The sequence below is a fragment of the Oncorhynchus nerka genome, linkage group LG20, assembly GCF_034236695.1.
Source record: "Oncorhynchus nerka isolate Pitt River linkage group LG20, Oner_Uvic_2.0, whole genome shotgun sequence".
NCBI classification, from domain to species: Eukaryota; Metazoa; Chordata; class Actinopteri; order Salmoniformes; family Salmonidae; genus Oncorhynchus; species Oncorhynchus nerka.
This window is the reverse complement of record NC_088415.1, coordinates 20490485-20515737: the sequence shown is the minus strand read 5'-3', so window position 1 is coordinate 20515737 and position 25253 is coordinate 20490485. Positions and strand designations below refer to the sequence as shown.

Sequence of the window (25253 nt, the reverse complement as noted above, 5' to 3'; positions counted from 1 at the left end):
TTTTGACAGGAAAATGGTCCAATTCACACACTTATCAAGAGAACATCCCTGGTCATCCCTACTGCCTCTGATCACTAAACAAAAATGCTCCGTTTGTAAATTATGTCTGAGTGTCGGACTGTGCCTCTGGCTATCCGTCAATAAAAAAATATGAAAATTGTCGGGTTTGCTTAATATCAGGATTTTGAAATGATTTCTACCTTTACTTTTACTTTTGAAAGTTAAGTATATTTAAAACCAAATACCTTTATAATTTTACTTAAGTAGTATTTTACTGGGTGACTTTCAATTGAGTCATTTTATATTAAGGTATATTTACTTTTACTCAAATATGAGAATTTAGTACTTTTTCCACCACTGCAAATTAGGGTGCGAATCTGTAAACGGGAGGAGTTATGTGAGATAGCGAGATTATAACAAACCTGAAGATCCAAGAATAGGGTGGGGGAGAGCAGCAGTGTGGGAGGACTAGGAGACGTGTGAAGTGGCAAGCTTTTCCAGCTGATTAACAATGTTGAACATATGTTTAAAAATACCTTGACAACTGAGCTGGATAGCGGCGACTTTTCGGGGTTGGCTTACCAATTTGTCTTTATGTCTAGTGACACTAAACGATGGCTATTTAGGTTTTTGAGTTTATCGCGGGTTTCTTTTCACACCGATGAGGGACTGAAAGGGAGAAAAGAGGAAACATTCTTACCTAAATTAACAAGGTCAGTTTTCATGATTATTAATCTCAATATAATAGCAAGTTCTCTAAATAAACAAAAGCAATCCGTTTTTATTATTCATCAGTGTCATTTATTTCCTAAATTGTTAGTGTATTTCGTCACCATCCATTCTAAAGACTAGCTAGCACATTCGATTAATCGAGACTAGTTTCTACTGCATCTTCTCGGCGGAAGGTTAACAACAGTGGTCATTCTTCGGTTCTCGTCGTCGACATCTTAAAATAATGGATGGAACGGGAGAAAGGAGGCAAACGTTCGTATTTTTTATTGAATCAATTGTCTGTTTTTAATAACCAACTTCGCTAGTTACATTGAGCAAGGTAGGGTTTTAGTGCAACTCTAGCCTAGATCGAACACACGACTAGCTAAAACCGCGAGTCCTTTCCGCGTACGGTTAGAACAGGTGCATCTCGCTCGAGCGCTGTGATGGTCGTGTCGACTTGCGGTTCTTGGCATATTTGTTACCAAAACAATCCGTTCGTGTTAAATTTTTTTTATCATCACTGTTGGAAGGATTGCATTGCGATTGATGTTTGTAAGTGTCTGTAGTATGTTGAAGTCTAATAAAGCTAGCTAGCAATGGCCTGCTTCTCTTAACGTTATCTCACTAGCTACTTAGCTTGCTGTAGCTAGCTAGTTAGCATACCACCCGAAACGGGGCAGGCAGGGCCCTCCTTGTAATGGAATGACAGAATGCCTTTTATCTTTTTGTATCCGGACTTTTTCGATAATTCCAGGTTCAATTATTTATTCTGCTAACATTCTAGCTCACATAATTTAGTAGCTAGTTATGATTGTTTGCCAGTGCTGTGAATATTGTCTGTCTTCACGGCAGCTATGGCGAATATTAATATATTTTTAGCGCTCATATTTTAAATACAGGGAACCTTTATTACTTTGAGTTAGCTACGCTAGCGTGTAACGTTAAGTAACTAGTTAGTAGTACTAGACTCATCTTGTTACTGTTGATCATTTGGCTTTAAGACCTGACTAACTAAATTAGTTCTCTCAACTTCCCTTGCCATATTGGCTACTGACTACCGTCTTATAATTTGAATCACATTAAATTGCAGCTTGATTGGATTTCACAGCAACATTAGCTAAAAAAAACATTTCCCTCTTACACTTAGGTAAGCTAGCCTACATATCCTTATACGAAGGTCAACATTTGAATAGCCTACTTGCTAGCTAAGTTACTTTCAGCTATGTTCAGTGGTTGGGGTCTGACTGGGTAAAAGAGGGAACATCCAATCGTCTGAGATTGCAAGGCAAGCTTGTCTTGTTGAAATGTTTAATATTCAGATCATGTACTATCCAGTGGCTGCTTTGGTGGACGTTGGATACGTCAATTCAATTTGCTCTGAATGCCACTGTGCATTTGAGGCCTAATTATTTTGGATGGTTTCAAGTTATTTCCACTGCAAATGATTGTGAAGAGGAATTACGGATATAATATCATGTAAACTTTTCCTCTTTGGTTGGAACTGGATGGCGCAGACATCCTTTCTACATGGGGATGAACACGGCTATATTATTCTGACTGTAAATATGGTAGGAAATTGTCAGCATGGTAACAACATTTGCTTTAATTTTCACAAGGCTTTGAAGTCCTAACATAATGTGCTCTGTCACACTGCGTTTTTCAATTTATAAAAAATACTTCATTTTACATTAGTTTGAAGTTAGTTGAACCAATTATTCTGTTATATTGTGTGAGGAGTAGCTGTTCGGTTGTGATTTAGGCTACTGACAGACCTTCCCAAAATGAAAATGTTCCCTAATTGCAACCTTAGCTTTGCATTCTTAGAAGTATCAATTTTACAAAGAGAGTTTGTTTGGGGCTTTTTGTTGAATTTAGAGCACCTGCTGTTTAACAGATTTCCAAGACTGTGCTAACTGAGGCTTCCAACTAGAGTTTATGTCAAAGATCTTTGTTCTCGGGGATGGCACAAGTGTTGGATATAGGCTACAAAGGAAATGTCACAATCTACTGACAAGTCTTCACCATTTAAACTAACGTCTCAGACTCCTTAAGAAATCCACTGTTTTTGTTTGTTTTCGTTGCATCATATTCCTCCTTGCTATTGCACTGTAGCTAGGTATGGCGCGAACAGAAACACATCAAATACTTTTCTTGTTTGTTTGGGAAATGGGCCTTGAAATGAATCCTTGGTTTGAACACATGATTGAATCATGTTCAGGAAATTGGAACATAATAGAATCTAGGCCACAGTGAGTAGCCTGCTCACTTTGATGCACACTGTCGCACAAATAGCTTTTTTTGCCTGTGTAGAATATTGCTATAAACACTTTTATGTAAACATGGCAGGTGTTACTTGTTTGTGCTGTTACATAATAAGCAGAGGGAAAGTGAATTGGATGATCGAGCCTAGCAGTCCATTATTGTAGGCCTGTTTTTTTTATGTGGACTTCACCAGCCTCTTCTAATATAGGCCATCCCCTGCCAGTTTGCCAGCTTGGCTGTGTCTCTCTTAAGGAGGCAGCTATAGAAAGTGTGACTGACTGTACAGTGTTTTCTATTCAGACTGCTCTGAGTCAGGGGCTCCTAGCGGAAGGGAGGAGCGAGCCTCATGCAAGGAGGGAGAGTGCAGACCATAGAATTGTCTCTGGTAGTGGTTTGATTGGGATCTCTGATCTAATCTGCATGTCTCAGAGTTATGGAATAAGTCATCAGAGCAGACTCTGGTTTTAGGTGAAACGAGGATGACTAACTAGTTCAGAGTATTAAGCTACAGCTGTCATGGTTTACAGCTTCAGAAAGGTTGGGTAGTGAACCTAAACACCATAGAAACATCTACTGGTCAAACAAATGGTTAAATTATCTCACGTTGAAAAGCAGATGACTGACTACTCAGCCAAAGAGGGATTTAAGAACTTGCCAATTGTACAATTGCTTCAAATTAGGCAACATCAGCAATTGTGTAGCTGCCCTTGCAGCAGTAAATATATATTTATATATATTTTAAAGCCATGCATTCGAGATGGTGTGTGCCTGCCTGCATCCAACATTGCAGATTATATGCAGGATAGTGCCCAGCAAAGGAACCCTGTGGATGGGGCTTAATGGAACATTCCCTCTTACCCAGCTGGTGATCTAGTCATAACAATCTCCTTCTACAGCAAAAACGGCAGTGCTTTCTGTTGTCAATGGATCACTCTACAGAAACAGGTAGACCATCTCTTTAAAATTTAGAAAGTATGTAAATGGCGCATAACTGACATTTAAAAGTCTGAAATATAGAGCGTCCTGAGTGGTGCAGCGGTCTAAGGCCCTGCATTGCAAGTGCTTGAGGCATCACTACAGACCAGCGTTCGTTCCCAGGCTGTGTCGCAACTGGCCGTGAACGGGAGTCCCATAAGGAGGCGCACAATTGGCCCAGCGTTGTTAGGGGAGGGTTTGGCTGGGTGTGCTTTACTTGGCCACCCCTTGTGGCGGCCCAGGTGCCTGTAGGCTGACTTCGATTGTCAGTTGAACAGTGTTTCCTCCGACATATTGGTGCGGCTGGCTTCCGGGTTAAGCAGGCGGGTGTTAACCTGTTGTGACACCCCATCCCGTGAACGGGACCGTTGTCATCATCTGACACTAATTAGCATAATGCAACGGACATAAATCTTCCTAGAAAATATTCCTATTCATGAAAATCACAAGTGAAATATATTGGAACACAGCTTAGCCTTTTGTTAATCACCTTATCTCAGATTTTCAAAATATGCTTTACAGCCAACGCTAGACAAGCATCTGTGTAAGTTTATCATAGCCTAGCATAGCATTATGCCTTGCTAGCAGCAGGCAACCTTGTCACGGAAATCAGAAAAGCAATCAAATTAAATTGTTTACCTTTGTTGAACTTCGGATGTTTTCACTCACGAGACTCCCAGGTAGACAGCCAAAGTTAATTTTTTCCCAAAATATTATTTTTGTAGGGGAAATATCTGTTTGTTCTTCACACTTGGCTGAGAAATCACCCGGAAATTGCGGTCACCACAACGCCGAAAAATATTCAAAATTAGCTCCATAATATCGACAGAAACATGGCAAACGTTCGATAATATATCCGTTCGGACAATTCGTTTTTCACTAGGACCGATTGGAGTAATGGCTACCTCTGTATTTTACGCGAGAATCTCTCTCGAAGCCACCATGTGACCACTTACGCAATGTGTCCGCTTACGGCTATTCAACAGAAATGCGTAAAACTACGTCACAATGCTGTAGACACCTTGGGAATACGTAGAAAGCGTAAGCTCGTTGATGGAACATTCACAGCTGAATAGGGAGTCATTGGAACGCAGCGATTTTCAAAACCTGGGGCACTTCCGGATTGGATTTGTCTCAGGCTTTCGCCTACAACATCAGTTCTGTTATACTCACAGCTTTTCTATCCAAAGCTGTCAATTATATGCATGTTCTAGCATCTTTTCCTGACAAAATATCCTGTTTTAAAACGGGAACGTTTTTTTTCCAAAAATGAAAATACTGCCCCCCTAACACCAAGAGGTTAACCTGTTGCTTCTACCCGGGACGCTTGCGTCCCAACTAGAGCTCTGGAAATGCAAATGCGCTACGCTAAATGCTAATAGTATTAGTTAAAACTCAAAAGTTCATTAAAATACACATGCAGGGTATCGAATTAAAGCTACACTCGTTGTGAATCCAGGCAACAAGTCAGATTTTTAAAATGCTTTTCGGCGAAAGCATGAGAAGCTATTATCTGATAGCATGCAACACCCCAAAAGACCCACAGGGGACGTAAACAAAATAATTAGCATTTCGGCGTTACACAAACCGCACAATAAAATAGAAAACATTCATTACCTTTCACCATCTTCTTTGTTGGCACTCCTAGATGTCCCATAAACACTATTTGGGTCTTTATTTCGATTAAATCGGTCCATATAAAGCCTAGATATCGTTATATGTAGACTGTGTGATAAACGAAAAAAACATCGTTTCAAAACGTAACGTCATTTTTTAAAATTCAAAAAGTCGGCGATAAACTTTCACAAAACACTTCGAAATATGTTTGTAATGCAACTTTAGGTATTAGTAAACGTTAATAAGCGATAAAATTCATCAGGAGGCGATGTAAAGATCATTAGCTGTCCGTCTGGAAAAATGTCCGGCTAGAAACTCAACGAAAATATCCGGTCCTAGACCGGATTAGATACGGTGTCCTGTATGTGTTTGACCAAGAAAAAACTCGAAGGGAAATGACAAGACTCTAGACACCCTGTGGAAGCTGTAGGTACTGCAACCTCAGTCAATTAATTGTGGTTCACGTTTATCAATGGGTTCAAGTAGCGCATGGATATATTTTCCCCATTTTCAGTGATCAGTGCTTTTCGATGTAAATGCCGTTCTGGTAAAGCCACAGCAGTGATTTAACCAGTTTTTTTAAACGTCTGAGTGTTTTCTATCCACACAGACTAAGCAAATGCATATACTATATTCCTGGCATGAGTAGCAGGGCGCTGAAATGTTGCGCGATTTTTAACAGAATGTTCAAAAAAGTAGAGGGTCGACTGAAGAGGTTAAGAAGCGCGGTTTGGCGTGTCATGTTTCGGAGGATGCATGACTTGACCTTCACCTCTCCCGAGCCCGTTGGAGTTGCAGAGACAAGATCGCAATTGGATATCATGAAAAGGGGGGTAAAATTAAAGATCCAGTCCATTTTAAAAATGTCCCCTTACACTTCATTGTTGTGATGCAAAAATTCAAGCAAAATACATAGTTTTGCAGGGATGAGACCAGATTGAAATTGGGAGGAAAAAGAGGGTAAAAAAATATCTGAAATATTGAATGAATAGGCCTAAACTTTAAACTTTAAATTCCCCACTCAAATGATCGACTGAGTCGCTATGAGTGAAGGCTCCTTTGGAAAACACTTAGCCCTAACTTTAGACGATTTGCTGACATTGCATCTAAGTTGAGGTTCTGCAGTCGATCACTTCTGATCTCGAAAGCAATGTGATGACAGGGTTTGGTTTCTGAGCAGCTTTAGCCAGGCCGGCGGAGCAGAGTGAACAGACCAGGGATCCTGACCCTCCCTTCTCTCTTTTAGTTTCTTTACAGAGGCTGAATGATGTTGGCATGTGTTTTTAAAAGGGGAGAGAAAATGCTTAGATCCATTTGTATGTTAAGCCTTATCAGTTGCCTTTGGGGTTTGATGAAGGCAGAATGACTATTGTAGTGTCAGACCGACCAAAGGGGAATCAAAGCTGTGCTTGTCTGTGGTGCTGAACTTTCTCATCTCCTTTTAATTGGCTTTTCCGAAAGGTACTGTAAGGGCAGGCTTTTAAAGATCCCTCTGTATAGGGTTGCACATTTTGGAGAATATTCAGAGGTGGAAACTTTCCGTGGGAATATATGGGAATTAATATTAATACCATTTTAAATGTAGATGTTTTGGTGACAGAAACAATAACCATAAGTAGACATTGCAAATGATTAAATCCTTCCAATAGAAATAAAAAACACAATTTAGTTACCAATTGAACTTTAATTCAATGACTGACTCTTCACATGGGATGATTTCACTGAACAACAAAAGAAAAGGAATATTGAATGATCCTCAATGAGCCATCGCGTCTCCCAAAAACGTTTTCAACATCTGTAAAATGATAGTCTAGAAACTAAAGATTTGGTTGTCTTCCTCTCAGGATTCCATGTCTTCTCCCTGGACCTCCTCAATGTCCACCTCTTCAACATCAGACGCTGAGGCCTCAAATTAACTGTCACTTTCCAACCTGGTTGAGGATGGCTCATCAGGCTCAAATTTGTCCGGATGGCCACCAATTTTTCAACTCTTGTATTGGTCAGCCTGTTGCGTGCTTTGGTGTGTGTGTGTGTGTGTTCCCAAACAAGGACCAGTTGCACTTTGAGGCAGCTGATGTTGGTGGGATTTGGAGGAGGATGATGGAGGAAAGAGCCTCAGATCCACAAAGTCCCTTCCACCAGGTGGCTGAGATGTTGGCACGAGTGCCGTATTGCATCTCCATCCCAAAGCCCTTGCTTGGAAGTGTACATCGCCAGACTGCCAAGAATCTTGCCCTCATCCAGGCCAAGTTGGCGCGACACGGTAGTGATGACACCATAGGCCTTATTGATCTCTGCACCAGACAGGACGCTCTTGCCAGCATACTTGGGTTCCAACATGTACGCTGCGGTGTGTATGGGCTTCAGGCAGAAGTCTTCACGCTTTTTCTTGTATTTCAGAACTGCAGTTTCCCGTGTCAACAGTGAAGTGGTCAGGGCAGTACGGATTTCTTCTCTTACATCTGCAAGCATAGTCTGAGCATCAGACAGGATGGCATTGTCTCCCTCGATCCGTGCAATGGCTACTGCTATAGGTTTCAGGAGTTTTGGGCTGTTTACCCCAAAATACATCATCCAGAAGGATCCTCTTGATTGGGCTGTCCATATCGGCATACTGTGATATGGCCATTTCTTGGAGAGACTCCTTCCCCTCCAGGAGACTGTCAAACAACCCATCGGGTGTTGCTGGGCAGCTTCAATGTGTTGCTCTTATTCTTATCACTTTGCTTGGTGAGGTAGACTGCTACTATAACTTGGTGACCCTTCACATACCTTACCATTTCCTTGGCTCTCTTGTAGAGTCTATCCATTGTTTTCAGTGCCATGTCCTTGAGGAGCAGATTCAATGCATGAACAGCACAGCCAATGGGTGTGATGTGAGGGTAGGACTCCTCCACTTTAGACCAAGCAGTCTTCATGTTTGCAGCATTGTCTGTCACCAGTGCAAATACCTTCTGTGGTCCAAGGTCATTGAATGATTTCAGCTCATCTCCAATGTAGACTGGTGTTTCTGTTGTCCCTTGTCTGTGCTCCTGTAGGATTTAAAATTTATTTTTTTACCTTTTATTTTACTAGGCAAGTCAGTTATGAACAAATTCTTATTTTCAATGACTGCCTAGGAACAGTGGGTTAACTGGCTGAGGGGTGGAGATGATGTAGTTAATTATTCCTTGCCCACGAGCATTCGACCACCCATCAGAGATGATTGCAATAGTCTGCTTTCTCTGCTTTGCTTGACCTTCACTTGAACTCTGTTAAACTCTGCATCCAGCAACTTAGTAAAGAAAGCATGTCTGTTTGGAGGGGTGTATGCTGGGCGAAGAACATTCAGAAATCTCTTCCAATACACATTGCCTGTGAGCATCAGAGGTGAACCAGTTGCATACACAGCTCGAGCAAGACCTTCATCAGCATTTTTCTGACTATGTTCCTCTATAGCTGTTGCTATCGATAAGGTGTCTGGTTCATCATTTTCACCTCAAATAGAAGTAGAGGGACTTTTGTCAGAGGTTGTGAGTGCTGTGGGAACTTTATGCACTTGGCCAGGTTCTGCAGCTTTGTTGCATTCTTCACAAATGATTTGGCACAGTATTTGCAAATGTACACCTTTATTAGCAGCAGTGAAATGTCGCCACACATCAGATAGTGCCTGTAGCATTTTCCTGTGAAGATTTTTTTAAAGAACATACAATGATAAAGACATAGTTAACCTCTTGCTTCTACTTGAGACGCTTGCGTCTCATCCAGAGCTCTGGAAATGCAAATGCACTACGCTAAATGCTAATAGTATTAGTTAAAACTCAAACGTTCATTAAAATACACATGCAGGGTATTGAATTAAAGCTACACTCGTTGTGAATCCAGGCAACAAGTCAGATTTTTAAAATGCTTTTCGGCGAAAGCATGAGAAGCTATTATCTGATAGCATGTAACACCACAAAAGACCCGCAGGGACGTAAACAAAATAATTAGCATATTCGGCGCTACACAAACCGCACAATAAAATAGGAAACATTCATTACCTTTGACCATCTTCTTTGTTGGCACTCCTAGATGTCCCATAATCACTATTGGGTCTTTTTTTCGATTAAATCGGTCCATATATAGCCTAGATATCGTTATATGTAGACTGTGTGATCAACGGAAGAAAACAGCGTTTCATAACGTAACGTAATTTTTTTAAATTCAAAAAGTCGACGATAAACTTTCACAAAACACTTCGAAATACTTTTGTAATGCAACTTTAGGTATTAGTACACGTTAATAAGCGATAAAATTCATCAGGAGGCGATGTAAAAATCATTAGCTGTCGTCTTGGAAAAAATTTCAGGAGAGAGCTCTTCCAAATTATCTGGGCGGAGACTGGAGGTAAGTGGTTCCCTTGATTCGGTTCAACCAAGAATCAAAGCTGAATCAAATGACAAGACTCTAGACAACATGTGGAAGCGGTGGGAGTCTTATGTAATTCGGTTCACTGTTAACAATTGCTGGAAGTGGCGCAAGGATATTTATTTCCATTTTCTGTGATCAGGTTTTCCTGCGCTTTCCGATGTAACGCACGTTATGTTATAGCCACAGTCGCGATTTAACCAGTTTTAGAAACGTCTGAGTGTTTTCTATCCACACATACTAATCATATGAACGTACTATATTCCTGGCATGAGTAGCAGGGCGCTGAAATGTTGCGCGATTTTTAACAGAATGTTCGAAAAAGTAGAGGGTAGGAGGAAGAGGTTAAGCAGTTAGATTAAACAACTCCTTTGTAAGGTAAATGTTTTAACATGTATGGAAACAGGTGAATTAACACTCTTTAAGCAAGCTAAAAACCCACATGAATAGCAAAAACTAGCAGAAATTGAGTTAGAAGTGATTTAAACACACTTTTCTGGAGGCTTCTATTTACTACTTAACAACAAATCATGTATGTCATATAAAATATATTCACCCCACCCAGTATTGTAATCAAAACTTATCAGAAAGCATGTAGTCCTTTGCTCAGACAGTGTAATAGTGTGTGCTCAATAGCATCTCATTAGTGTGCAAGATCTTGAGAATTGGCTGTACATGTGATGGAAGAATGCACTGTGCATGCAAGCATGTAGTTCTTTGCTCAGACAGTGTAGTAGTGTGTGCTCAATAGCATCTCATTAGTGTGCAAGATCTTGAGAATAAGCTGTACATGTGATGGAAGAATGCACTGTGATGCATGCACTGTGCATGCATCAATTCCATTGAATTGGGGATAGTTTAGCCAAAATATGCTACAATACCTAGAATTGCCTTGTGTATCCCACAAAGGTTCACTGTTTATAATAGAGTTCGGCCGATTTTAATCGGAATGGCTTATTAATTAGGGCCGATTTCAAATTTTCATAACAATCGGTAATCAGCATTTTTGTACACTGATTATGGCTGATTACTTTGCACTCCACGAGGAGACTGCATGGCAGGCTGACTACCTGTTACGCGAGTGCAGCAAGGAGCCACGGTAAGTTGCTAGTTAGCATTAAACTTATCATTATAAAAAAACAATCTTTAACATAATCACTAGTTAACTACACATGGTTGATATTACTAGTTTATCTACTCAGTAGTCTGCGTTGCATATAATCGATGCGGTGCCTGTTAATTTATTATCGAATCACAGCCTACTTCACTATTTACATTTACATTTAAGTCATTTAGCAGACGCTCTTATCCAGAGCGACTGGGTGATTTAACAAGTGCATTTGTGAAAAAAGCACTGTCGTTGCACCAATGTGTACCTAACCATAAACATCAATGCCTTTCTTTAAAATCAATACACAAGTATATATTGTTAAACCTGCATATTTACTTAATATTGCCTGCTAACATGAATTTCTTTTAACTAGGGAAATTGTCACTTCTCTTGCGTTCTGTGCAAGCAGAGTCAGGGTATATGCAGCAGTTTGGGCTGCATGGCTCGTTGCAAACTGTGTGAAGACCATTTCTTCCTTACAAAGACCGTAATTAATTTGCCAGAAATGTACATAAATATTACATAAAATTGAAGGTTGTGCAATGTAACAGCAATATTTAGACTTAGGGATGCCACCCGTTAGATAAAATACGTAACGGTTCTGTATTTCACTGAAAGAATAAACGTTTTGTTTTTGAAATTATAGTTTCTGGAATTGACCACGTTAATGAACTAAGGCTCGTATTTCTGTGTGTTAATTATATTATAATTAAGTCTGACTTGATAGAGCAGTCTGACTGAGCGGTGATAGGCAGCAGCAGGCTCGTAAGCATTCATTCTAACAGCACTTTCCTGCATTTGCCAGCAGCTCTTCGCTGTGCTTCAAACATTGCGCTGTTTATGACTTCAAGCCTATCAACTCCCGAGATTAGGCTGGCAATACTATAGTGCCTATAAGAACATCCAAAAGGTATATGAAATACAAATGGTATAGAGAGAAATAGTCCTATAATAACTACAACCTAAAACTTCTTACCTGGGAATATTGAAGACTCATGTTAAAAGGAACCACCAGCTTTCAAATGTTCTCATGTTCCGAGCAAGGAACTTAAACGTTAGCTTTTTTTAATGGCAAATATTGCACTTTTACTTCTCCAACACTTAGTTTTTGCATTATTTAAACGAAGTTGAACATGTTTCATTATTTATTTGAGACTAAATTGATTTTATTGATGTATTATATTAAGTTAAAATAAGTGTTAATTCAGTATTGTTGTAATTGTCATTATTATACATGCATACATGCATGCATACATCGGCCGATTTATTTAAAAATAAAATATCGGCTATTTTTGGTCCTCCAATAATCGGTATCGGTGTTGAAAAATCATAATCGGTCAACCTCTAGTTTATAAGCAAACTTCTTAAAATTAATTTAAACCTGGGAATGTTTCCTAACTTCCCATGGAAAAATTCTGGAAATTTACCGGAAAGTTTCCAACCCATTACAATCCTACCTCTGAATAAGTTCACGCTGAACACAACTGAATGGAGAAAATGAGACTTATAGGAACAGTACAACCATGCAATAACAGCTGCCAGTTGTAAATAGGAATTTTCCTCTTTAGGCAATATAAATGCTCATTTCCATTCAAATTCTCTTGCGAAAAATGGTCTGTTATAGGCTGTGACGTCAGCTCATCAGGACTGTTTGCTTGGCATTAGGATTCCAGGCGATTGGCCGACCCTGGACTGCCCGTCTCTCAGCGTTACAGAATTGGGGTTGGCTGGGTCAGCACAGTGGAGGCTCTAATTCCCACCCCCAGGGCACCTAATTAAAACTTACAACCAAGACAAACGACCTTTGACTCTGTCTGCCATCTCATGAGAACTGCTATTCTGAAAACTCCATGACATGCGAAGAGATCAGTGGGAGATCAACATACCCTCTTAGCAAATAATTATGGCACTGTCTGTATCGGAATACTACTTCATGCTTGGTCTTCTGTATCAAAGCCTGTTTTTAGATACTGCTTGTTCATTTAGTCAGGCCTCCCACTAGATTGCTAGTTCATAACTGCTCTGATAAAGGCAACCAAAAAAAACGTCTTTATCCTGGGAATGCAAAATGTTTTTAGCACTCAGTTTTGCCCCAGTAGTTTTGTTTTGTCATTGTTATGTTCACCCACTTCATGGACTATTGCATTGAAATATTGTTAGTTAAAACTCTTTTGCGCTCAATATTTTGTAAAACCCAACACAATGTGTGCCGAGAATTTCTTTGTTATTATACAGTATTGAAAAATGGACTTGCCCGCACAAGCTTGAGAGGTCTTTTGTGGAGGCAAGTAACACTTGATGAGTTTATTAATTTAAAAAATGATATCAGGTTCTTACAGTGGTTCTTTCTTTGCAGTGGCTGACTAACATGGCTGACTAACTACCTGCCACAGACTCTTCATGGATAACAGAGGAAGACGACAAAGGAAACACAAAATAAAACCTTATTAATTATCAACAAAGGCAAACATCCAGAGGAACCAACCCACCACTATCGTCCCATCACTCTGACTTCCAGTGCATGTGGTCCTGAAGTCGTCCTAAGGAGGAGGCGGGGAACACATAGGCCTACCACTATGCACTGTAAACAGAGAGGTTGGGACTGTGGAAGTGTGGGAAGAACCAGACCTCCCCCAGGCAGGACTATCCCCCTGGTGCTGGGGCTACTGGTGGCCTTGGTCCAGGGCAGTGTGCCTGGGAGACCACTGGTGGAGGGCCTGGGGGAGATGTTGTCGGTGGACCTGGAAGCCTCCATGCACTCCTCTGTCCTCTCTGACCTGCAGACTGCAGCCTCTGTAGCCACAGAGGGACCTCTCACAGGTATCCCAGAATCCCTGGCTGCAGTCACAGAGGTGGCCCCTGCAGGAATCCCTGACTCTTCAGCGGTGGTGGGCCAGGGGTTCCAGTTGAGGATCCCGCCCAGGGCGAAGAATGGCAGTTGCAATGTTAAGGTAAGCATTGTCATGACTAGGACGTTACTGCTGATTGAATATAGTGACCCTCCCCACATACTGGTGGTGGATCTAATGGTGATAATCAAACCATATGAACACTGATAGTAATAATTAGGGCTGACCCCAATTAGTCGACTGGTCGATTGTTTGGTCGGTACTCATTTTGGGTGCCGGTACTGTTTATATTTAGGTGCAGAAGCTCCACAATACTTTTGAGCTAGTATTCTATAAGAGGAACAGGAGCTCAAGCAGTAGAACATTTGATGTGCCGATACTCTGCTCCAGTGAGTTCTTGCCCAAGTCAAGCACTTGTTCTTATCCCTTGCGCAAATAACCTACAGTTTTCTTTCCTGACCTCACTGGCGGAGAAACTGAGGGCCAAGAATATATTATGCAATGTTGCAAGTTTGCTAGGGCAAGCGTCGGGCTGGACCCAAGTTAATAGTTGATACAGTGCTTACATTTACATTTACATTTAAGTCATTTAGCAGACGCTCTTATCCAGAGCGACTTACAAATTGGTGCGTTCACCTTAAGACATCCAGTGGAACAGCCACTTTACAATAGTGCATCTAAATCTTTTAAGGGGGGTGAGAAGGATTACTTTATCCTATCCTAGGTATTCCTGAAAGAGGTGGGGTTTCAGGTGTCTCCGGAAGGTGGTGATTGACTCCGCTGTCCTGGCGTCGTGAGGGAGTTTGTTCCACCATTGGGGGGCCAGAGCAGCGAACAGTTTTGACTGGGCTGCGCGGGAACTGTACTTCCTCAGTGGTAGGGAGGCGAGCAGGCCAGAGGTGGATGAACGCAGTGCCCTTGTTTGTGTGTAGGGCCTGATCAGAGCCTGGAGGTACTGAGGTGCCGTTCCCCTCACAGCTCCGTAGGCAAGCACCATGGTCTTGTAGCGGATGCGAGCTTCAACTGGAAGCCAGTGGAGAGAGCGGAGGAGCGGGGTGACGTGAGAGAACTTGGGAAGGTTGAACACCAGACGGGCTGCGGCGTTCTGGATGAGTTGTAGGGGTTTAATGGCACAGGCAGGGAGCCCAGCCAACAGCGAGTTGCAGTAATCCAGACGGGAGATGACAAGTGCCTGGATTAGGACCTGCGCTGCTTCCTGTGTGAGGCAGGGTCGTACTCTGCGGATGTTGTAGAGCATGAACCTACAAGAACGGGCCACCGTTCGTGCTTCAAGTTCGTTGCAGACTGGCCCTATGTGATTTATTGGATATTTATTTGTAACTGAATATTTTCTACCTGCAGGCTGCAATGTTTTTATTTATTGGCTTTATGTAGGCTGTTTTTACATAGTTGGCAATAAAGTTACTTTTTAGGTTCATAATTGTCTGTGCTGAAGGAGTGAAGTTTGTATTTTACCGACATTAGGAAACCTGGTTATCGGTTTTGATTGAACAGAGCTCTCTAGAACGGACCTTTTTGTGTACCGTTGTATTTCAATGAAAAGGTAATGTATGATGTCCTGAATGCGATCGTGCCATTGAATACATGTATGCAATTTAACTTTGATGTTAAGCTGCTCAGACTTCCTTCATATGATGTAATATGCCAGTTTATATGTAGGGTTGCAAAATTCCTGAAACTTTCAATAAATTCCCTGGTTTTCCAGAAATCCTTGTTGGAGGATTCACAGAATGAGGAAATCTAGAATCCTCCAACCAGGATTTCTGGAGAAAAAAAAGAGTGAATTTATTGAAAGTTCCTGTAATTTTGCAATCCAAGTTATACTGAGTGAACAAAACATTAGGAACACCTGCTCTTTCCATGAACTAGACAGACCAGATTAATCCAGGTGAAGGCTATGAACCCTTATTGATATCACTTGTTCAATCCGCTTCAATCATTGTAGATGACTAGGAGGAGACAGATTAAAGAAGGATTTTTAAGCTTTAAGACATGAATGTGAGCCATTCAGAGGGTGAATGGGCAAGACAAAATATTGAAGTGCCTTTGCCAGGTGCATCAGTTTGAGTGGTTCAAGACTAACCCTGCTAGGTTTTTCATGCTCAGTTTCCCGTGTGTATCAAGAATGGTCCACCACCCAAAAGACATCCAGCCAACTTGATACAACTGTGGGAAGCATTGGAGTCAACATGGGCCAGCATCCCTGTGGAACGCTTTCGACACCTTGTAGAGTCCATGCCCCAATGAATTAAGGCTGTTCAAAAGGGGGTGCTACTCCAAATTAGGAAGGCGTTCTTAAAGTTTTGTACACTCTGTTTATAACATTCAACATGTCACTCTGTATGCTCCTCTACCTCATTTCTGTAATCCTTTGTGCCCAGCGCTTGATCACAATAGTGCCTTTTTCAGTCTTCCTGTCCATGTTGAAATAGCAATGTGAGGTTACCTTGCACATAACAGACATCTCTCATTCTCTTTGGATTTTGGGAACAGTTATTACAGCTGAACAGAAAATTGCCTTCAATCTGTGTGGATGGAGAATGGAGGAAACAAAGCCATTTTGGGCAGCATTGTAGTCCTTCCCAATAGGCTTAACTTTACATAACCCCAACCCTTTCATTCTCTTCTATTTCCTATTCTGTTTTTACTCCCCTAGCTCGTATGGACATTTTGAACCCTTCTGCAATGATTTCTAATGGATGTTAAACATACTCTAGGCTAGATAATTCTGTGGCAACAATTTGTTTAAGCCTTACGCTTCTTAACTAGCCAAATATTTACATATTTGCAATGCTATGTATGGAATGGATATGCATAATATTCATGCCTCAGTACATTCTCTCTCACTGTATCAATGCTGATTTTTATTTGACTGTTGTGCAATTTGTTCCTTGGAGTTTGAATTAGAAGATATTATTTTTGGCTCCTTGTATTATTGGGAATAATATCCTGACAAATTGTAATGTCTCAAAATGAAGGGGAGATGACTCAGGCGGCTGTCGTTTTGTGAATAGGGGCTCACTGGGAGCAGAGCTTCCTGCTCACTTCAACAAGGGTCAGTAGACTTCAGTACAGATGGATGAAATGAGTCAATGAAAAATGTTAGACTTGAGTTTTCCACATCAGGTCTGTCTGATATACCCTTAAGATTACTGTACAGTTGGATAGGTTTTTGTCAGGATCGGCCTCTTGTGTGAAACACCCTGTCCTTTCAGAGTTTTTTGATCTATGAGCCATAACGTTCCCCTTTCTTCTTCTCTCCTATTGTAGTTAACTGAGTTGGGAAAGGAACGCTTACCCTCCTGGCTGTACTGGGCCACAGGGAGCTGCATCCTACGAGGCCTGGCCCTGGAGCAGGACAGAGGTGTCCACCGTATCTCCCTCTCTGGCTCTGAGATGATAAACAGTGGCCATGGCTTGGAAGTCTTCTCTATTGAGGTGCACCCAGAGGAGTGGGCCGACGGTGAGCCGGCCCTGTTGGCTCTCCAGGCTGAGGGCAACAACCTTCAGCCATTCACCTGTGGCAGCGAGGAGCCCGTCACTGTTCTCACCATCATCCTGGATGCTGACCTCACCAAGATGAACGCTCATCAGAGGGTAGGCCTGCTGGCCAGCATGAAGAAGTTTTCCGGTGTCCCCCTGGAGCACATGAGGGTGGTCCCTGTCATTAACAACCGCCTGTTCGACATGTCCGCCTTCATGGCTGGGCCTGGAAATGCCAAGAAGGTGGTGGAGAATGGGGCCCTGTTGTCATGGAAGCTAGGCTGCGCCCTGGACCAATCTAACATTCCGAACATCAACAGCGTCCAATCGCCTGCCAAGGATGGGTCCATGTCGTCCAAGCTAGGCTACCCAGTGGTGGGCTGGCACATCGTCAACAAGAAACCCCACTTGGTGAAACGGGTCAGGAGGCAGCTGGGAAACACCCCCACCCCTGTACCCTCCCTGCTCCCCCCAACCACTTACCCTGAGCCCCTACTCGCATTGTTCCCACCCCCACATCCCCTTCTATCTCCCCAGCCACTGACAGCTCTGCTCCCCCTGTCCGTGGACCCTTGCCCCTGCCGGTGAAGCCCACTAACAGGCTGAGAGATCAGATAGCCCACACTCCTACCATAGGTGCTCCTCAGCCTACTAGGGTCCTGGGCACCACCAGTACCATCCCCATCCAGCCTACTATGACCCGGCCTGCTATTCCAGAGGCTACTGCTCTTCCCACCCCACCAAGCACCACTAGAAGGCCAAAGACCTCCACCACCAAGAAAACCAAGAAGGCAAAAACCTCCACTCCTGTGCCCAGAGAACCTAAGACCACCACGGCTAAGCCACCCAGACGCACCACCCCTCTGTCTCCTGTTCCTGACTACAACAACGAGAAGCCCCAGCTACGCAACCCCATCGACGAGGTGAATGCCTGGGTCGGGACCTACTTTGAGGTGAAGATTCCTCCAGATACCTTCTTCGACAAAGAGGACGGCACCACGGACAAGCTGCGTCTGACTTTGAGGAAGAACCACAACGAAGTGGTGAGCGAGACCTCTTGGATCCAGTTTAACAGCACCATCCAGCTCCTGTATGGTCTCCCAGAGAAAGAACACGTAGGCAAACACGAGTACTTTATGCTGGCCACCGACAAGGCAGGCATGAGCACCATAGATGCCTTTGAGGTCCATGTCAACCGTTGGCCGGCCACCGATAAGCCCTCTGTTGTTTTTGCCGCCCGTTTCCATGGTGAACCCAAGACATTGGCCAACAACGTCCACAAAAAGATCCTCCTGACTAAGAAGCTGGCGTATGCACTGGGTGACCGGAACACCAGCACAGTGACCCTGCGGAGTATCACCAAGGGCTCCATTGTGGTGGAGTGGACCAACAACAGCCTCCAGCAGAGCCCCTGTCCCAAGGACCAGATCACCATCCTCAGCAGAAAGATCTCCGACCCCCAGGGCAGGCCCACTCTGGCCTTCTCCAATGCCATGGAGCCAGACTTCAAACCCATCAACATCTCTGTCCGCGGCACCAACAAATGTCAGACCTACACGTTCGTGCCCCCAGGAGAGGTGACCATCCCTGTTCCCCCTCCAGCCACTCCTTCCCCTGGCACTGGTCGTAGCACCAGTGACGATGTTTACCTGCACACAGTTATCCCAGCTGTGGTGGTGGCGGCGCTACTGCTGATTGCCGGCGTCATCGCCATGGTCTGCTACCGCAAGAAGCGCAAGGGCAAGATGAGCATTGAGGAGCAGGCTACCTTCATCAAGAAAGGCGTGCCCATCATTTTTGCAGATGAGCTGGACGACTCCAAGTGTCCCCCGTCCTCCAGTATCCCCCTCATCCTGCATGAGGAGAAGCCACCCCTGCCCCCTCCGGAGTATCCCAACATGGCTGGCCCTCACAGCACCCTGCTCAACCAGGATCTCCTGATGGAGGAGTACTCCATCTACCATGATGATGACCCCAACGCACCCCCTATCAGCCCCCGCCACCCTTCACCGTCCCCATCGAGGGGAAAGGGTCCCGCCCCAAGAACATGACATCATACAGGTCACCACCTCCCTACGTGCCTCCCTAACGCTTACAAAGCATTGGCTTTGGGATGGAGGGGGAGCTGTGGTGACCTTTGTTTGAAAACAATTTCCGTAGGGATTTTACACACACTGTACAGTGGGATGGCTTTGACATAGCCGGAGTAGACGACCACGTCTGTATAAGTGACCACTATGGATAACGTACTGTATAAGTCTAACACTGGCACAGGAAAACTGGACAGAGACCGTTTGTAAACGCCAGCTCTCTTTTCTTTTGTTGTCCTTCATAGTTATGCTTTCGACTCTTGCGTACTCTTTATTTTTATCTGTTCTTGCCAAGAATAATAATTTTTATCTTTGAAGATGTACTGTTTCTATTGTATAGAAAATAATGCAAAAGCGAGAGACTGTAGGCTGCAGAGGCCTTGGGGCAAATGTCACCATGACAACAGACTTGTAGGCTATCAATCACAAAGTTCATCTTTATACCAATTACAGTATATCACTTATCGGTCTTTGGGTTAGCTCTAAGATTTTGCTCCTGTTATTTTTAGAAGGTTGTCTAAGACAAAGTCAAACTAAAAACATGAAACCATCGTTTATTTACATCATAACCTTACATTTTATATTCTCCTCTTAATGTTAGCCTTTTCTTTCTTTTACATTTTAAAAATAACAGGTGTAAAACTTTCCCTGGTGCAGACGCCTAATAAAACTAGCCCTTTGTGTCTGGCAGAACTGAACATTCTAACTGGTAGCCTAAAAAGGGCATTTTTGTTTTTTTTTATGCATAATGCGACTGAAATATCCTCTGCTATACTGGTACTGTACTTGGTCAACATGTAAATCATAGACTGATAGTGAGTGACCACACTTAATGTAAGGGGATTACAAAACAGGAGTAATAACCACATCAATATACATTGGTGTATTAACTTGCCCCTGAAACAGAGAGATCACTATTCAGTGCCTTTAGAAAGTATTCACACCCCTTGACTCTTTACAGCTGGAATTTAAAATCGAATAAATTTAGTTTCGCTGGCTTATCCACACTAGCCTATAATGTCAAAGTAGAATGATGCTTTTTCACATTTGTTTTACAAATTAATTAATGAAAAGCTGAAATGTCTTTAAGTATTCAACCTCTTTGTTATGGTAACCCTAAATACGTTCAGAAGTAAGAATGTGCAGTACAGTGAAACTGCAAAAGGCTCTTAGACTTATCCAGAAAGACTCACAGCTGTAATTGCTGACAAAGTTGATTCTAATATGTATTGACTCAGGGGTATGTAAGAAATGAGCAAACATCTCTAAAAAAAACATGATTTCACTTTTGTCATTATGGGGTATTGTGTGTAGATGGGTGAAGGGGAAGAGCGAATCTTTTTAAATTGTAACACAAAATGTGCAATAATGGTATGAATACTTTCTGAAGGCACTGTACTATTCCAGGGTTGCCAAGGTAGTGATAAAGCAAAGTATTCCTGTTTTCATCATAATGCTGGGTCAATGAGATGCTGTAACTAGGCAGCAGAGTGAACTGATGGAAGTAAATAATTAGGCTACTAGATTGATCAATTGTTTGTGTTGATGTAAGTTTTGAGGTTCAGGACTCCCTTGGACCAGGTCTGTTGCAGAAGAGATTTTATCAGAGAAAATAACCGTAACTTTTATTAAGTAAATGAAATAAGAAAAGTGAGGGGGAACGTACAGTTCTGCAATATCCGTGCTCTCTGCCTCTATGCTGCTGCACTGCATCGTTAGTCTCTCAGTCATCAGTTGTGAGACAAGTGTATGTACATAATGGTGTGCCTGTGAAACTGAAGATCTCATAACGTTAATGTGTTTTATCAGTAGAGTTATGCTAGTGGGAGGGACATTTTATTCTCAATTTTTTGTCTAGATTTATGATCACGATGTCATAAATTTAAATCATAGTTTGAAGGGGGCAAAAAAAGTTGACTTTCCCATCACTGAAAATATTGCATCCTGTAAAGAATACGATGTGGGAGGAAGACAAGTGAATAATGTACGTTTCATATCTGATATCACCATAAGGAAAAATGGTTGTGAAAAAAAATCTAATGTTTTTACTGAATTTTTGATACGGTCTCAAATTGTTTTATGAAAATATATTAATAAAGATGTACTACTATTTGTAAAGCCTCAAAGACCCTGTATTTTCCCTTTGGTCACTTTTTCCTCTGAAAAATGTATTGTATCACTATTGGATAAGATTTCATCGCGTTACCATTTTCTTCTATTTCACGCTTTGTAAACATTTTCTCACAGTTCATATATTAACACTTTCATGAGATTGGTTAATGTCTAGATTCATATATATTACAGTATGTGTAAAGACATTTGACATTGTTTCAGAATGTCAGTCACAATCATGATTGGGCTCAATATCTGATGAATCTCTTGCGGTTGAATCAATCATCAACACATTTCTCGCTCCACAAACTAGCTATCAGTATTTTAAATCATGTCTCATATTACTTTTCATAATCCTAAACATGTGTAGATACATGTACCATCTCCTCGTTTTTGATTAAACTGGGTACCAGTCTTTTTAGCTAATGTTTCATTCCTTGCCACTCCTGTCTTTGGCAATTGACAGGAGTGGAATGATATCTTAAGACTGGTACCCAGGATAGTTGTCAAGGGCCTAATACTGCACAACCTCTTATGTTCACATGAACAGGTTACAAATATGTATAATGAAAAATCTGAATAATTTAATCATCACACACATTGAACAAATTGTGTCAATGTGGAGCTACTGTAAACCAGAGGAGCTGTAGCACTTGAAAAGCCCATATTAAGCTTGCCCTACTTTGGCGGTTTAATTAAACCTGCAGGTCTTTTGTACCTTTAGCACTAAATGTTGTCCTCTTGTGAGAAACCACAAATGGAGTGACCCTGCGGACCTATACTCTGCATTATTCATGACGATGGATTGGAAAGGTCTTTGTATTTGACAAACGCCACTGTTTAAGTGCAAGTCCAATGAGTGATAGATTAGGGCCGGCTCTAGCCTTTTGGGGGCTCTAAGCGAGATTTGGTTGGTGGGTCTCCACGCCAAGCAGGCCTAGAAAATGTTTGACCACCCTCTTAAGGGTGGAGATTTTTTGCTAATGTTTTTGTTTTGCTAATTCTACACATTTAATCATTGGGGCTTAGAGAAACTAGTTTTAAAGCAGTTTTCTACAGTTCTACACATTTTGTCATGAATTGGAGAGATTGTGACATTTTATGGCAAATGTCATGCAATTCTACTAATTTTGCCATGGGCAGAGATTTTTTTTGCAGTTTCAAAGCTAATTACTGCAGTTCTACACATTTTGCCATAACTTATGCCATGTTAATGATATCTGAGTCAGAGTGACTAACAAAATCAATGGGGGTCAGTGCTCCTGAGCATGTGCCCGGTTGATATTCGGCCATGATTACTACAAGTTCAGATAACTGGCTAGACTCATTTCACAATGTAAGAATTGTTAGCTGACATGGCTAATTGAGTGACTGACAAAACAAGAGATAAACTGATGATCCACAACCACATTCTTAACTTACACCTTGTGTATTCTACTATTCTAACTCTCAGCAGTAAGTTGAGACACCGACTTGAGTTCCCCAAAAATTATATATAATAATCATTGGGTCTGGGGGCCCTAAGCAACCACTTATGTTGCTTATAACCACTGTTCAGTGCTGCTACACGTGCTGTTACCAGGCACAGGCAGGCCCGAGTAAGGAGTAAGTACACAACTTTCCTTAAGGATTACTGAGAGAGGGGATTTGATTTACTGATATTTCTGACCAATCTGGAATTCCTGATTGTTTGACCCTAGAAAATCTGGACGGCCGATTCTCACACCTCTATTTTACAATCACAGTGGACCGATAGCTTTTACCCATGATTGTCTCCATTTTGACAATCACATTCCTAATTATACTGTATGTCTGACTACTGTAGGCTTACTATAAAAACAATATGGGCTAACCCAGTTCCTAGCTGGCTACTACGAATGGGTTTCCACATACAAGCTCCACACATTTGTAGAAGAAATTACTGTATATTACTATAATATAAATGTATGTAATATATGTAATATAAATCAATTTAAATCCAATGTAAGGAGAAGAGCCAGAAATATATATTTGTTCTAACAGCAGTGTTCCTACTATGTTTTCAGGTGGGAGCCTTCTCTTCCAGTGCTCTTGGCTCCTACCTCTTTGCCGGGTTATCTATTTATAACAATGACTAATCATTGCCTTACGATTCTAACGTTAGAGAGCTTTTGTTATCATGGCTTACTCTGGAAAGGTCAGAAGCAATTCTATTAGCTGTTGGTGTTGCATTTCAGACCCATACCTCATTGACAAACAGATGTTTTTCAGTGGAAAATGTCCACATTTTGTCATTTGTCCTCTTCAGACACAATACAGGGCCTGAGAGAAATTCCTCTTTCCCTCTTCCTCAGAAAGCCCCAGTTGTTAGAGCATATTGAGTCTTATGTGAAAATGTGTTATAGTGGCACTGTAGTGTTTATTACTTACAAATGTAGGATCTTCATTTGATCACTCTTTTCTTGCTGAGAATTGTCCTGTGCTGCAGGAAATGCAGATGAGCTTTGTGATTGACATAAATTAACTGAAAACCTGCACTAACACACTGTTATATTAAAAGTATTCCACTTTTCATGTAGCCTAATTTTGGCCAGCTAATAGCCTAACCACCGGTCAAGCAACATTATGGACTAAAAGTTCAAATCCTATTGCTGCAGGATTATTTTGCTGCCAAAATACAGGTGAAATTATGATCCTACACCTGTAAAGTGAATCATACTATCATACTTTGCTTCGGTTATTCAAAAGTCCAGGGTTTATTTTCATGTTGATCCTCCACTCCTCCTTAGAACCAACATAGATCCACTGCCGTGTGTCATGAGTATGCAATACAGATCAGGAGGGTCCAACGTTACACAGAATTCAGATAGAAATTCGTTGTACTGAACAGATATTTATTATGTATGACTGACTGTCATGGTGAATAGGGGGTCATGTGAGGTCTATTAATTACACTTCTGCAGTATCTGCCACCTTCTGAATGTTTCACCTCACAGTTGAATCAGTTAAAGTCTCTTTCTCTTAATTGTCAACTGATTTGAAGAGAATGCCATTCAAAGTAAATTCACATGATACTTTTATGAAACTGCTTTATGGAATTACTTATGGAGAATAATCCATTCTTGTAACTCATGAGTGCGCAGGGTTTGTCAGACTGACTGCAGCACTGCATTGTGCTGTAGCTTAAGTACAGCAGGGTTTTGTTGGGCAATGATGTAAAAACTTGGAGATTAGGCTTTTTCATATCCCGCCTCCCCCCACTTCATCAAAACTCTATGCACTCATTAATAATGTACTGGGAATGAAGGTTAATGTATGTGATGAAATATTGATGAGTTTTATAAGAGCCTAGGCAGAGCTGACCTTTCAGTTGTCAATGCCTCTGATGCACTGCCTCTTGGCAGTTTGGGCTTGTCCTGTTTTGGTCCCTTTCACTGCTCTGTGCACAAAAAACACAATTTTCTACCACTCTATGTCACATTATTGTCACGGAAGACATGCGTTTATTCAGATTGAAGTGAATGGGGATATGCAATCAGCCCTAACCCTGAAGGTCCACTCATGTGGTTTGCGTGTTGGGTTACATTACACGAGTTGAACAAAAATACACTTTTTAGACAAAATTGTATTTTCTCGGCTAGCTACATAGCT

The 25253-nt window shown here is 41.8% G+C and overlaps 1 pseudogene; it reads left to right on the top strand.

Annotated features, from left to right (window-relative positions):
• The first annotated feature begins 1074 nt into the window (after positions 1-1074).
• LOC115102023 (dystroglycan 1-like) lies at positions 1075-21623 on the top strand (annotated as a pseudogene).
• The last annotated feature ends 3630 nt before the right edge of the window (positions 21624-25253 follow it).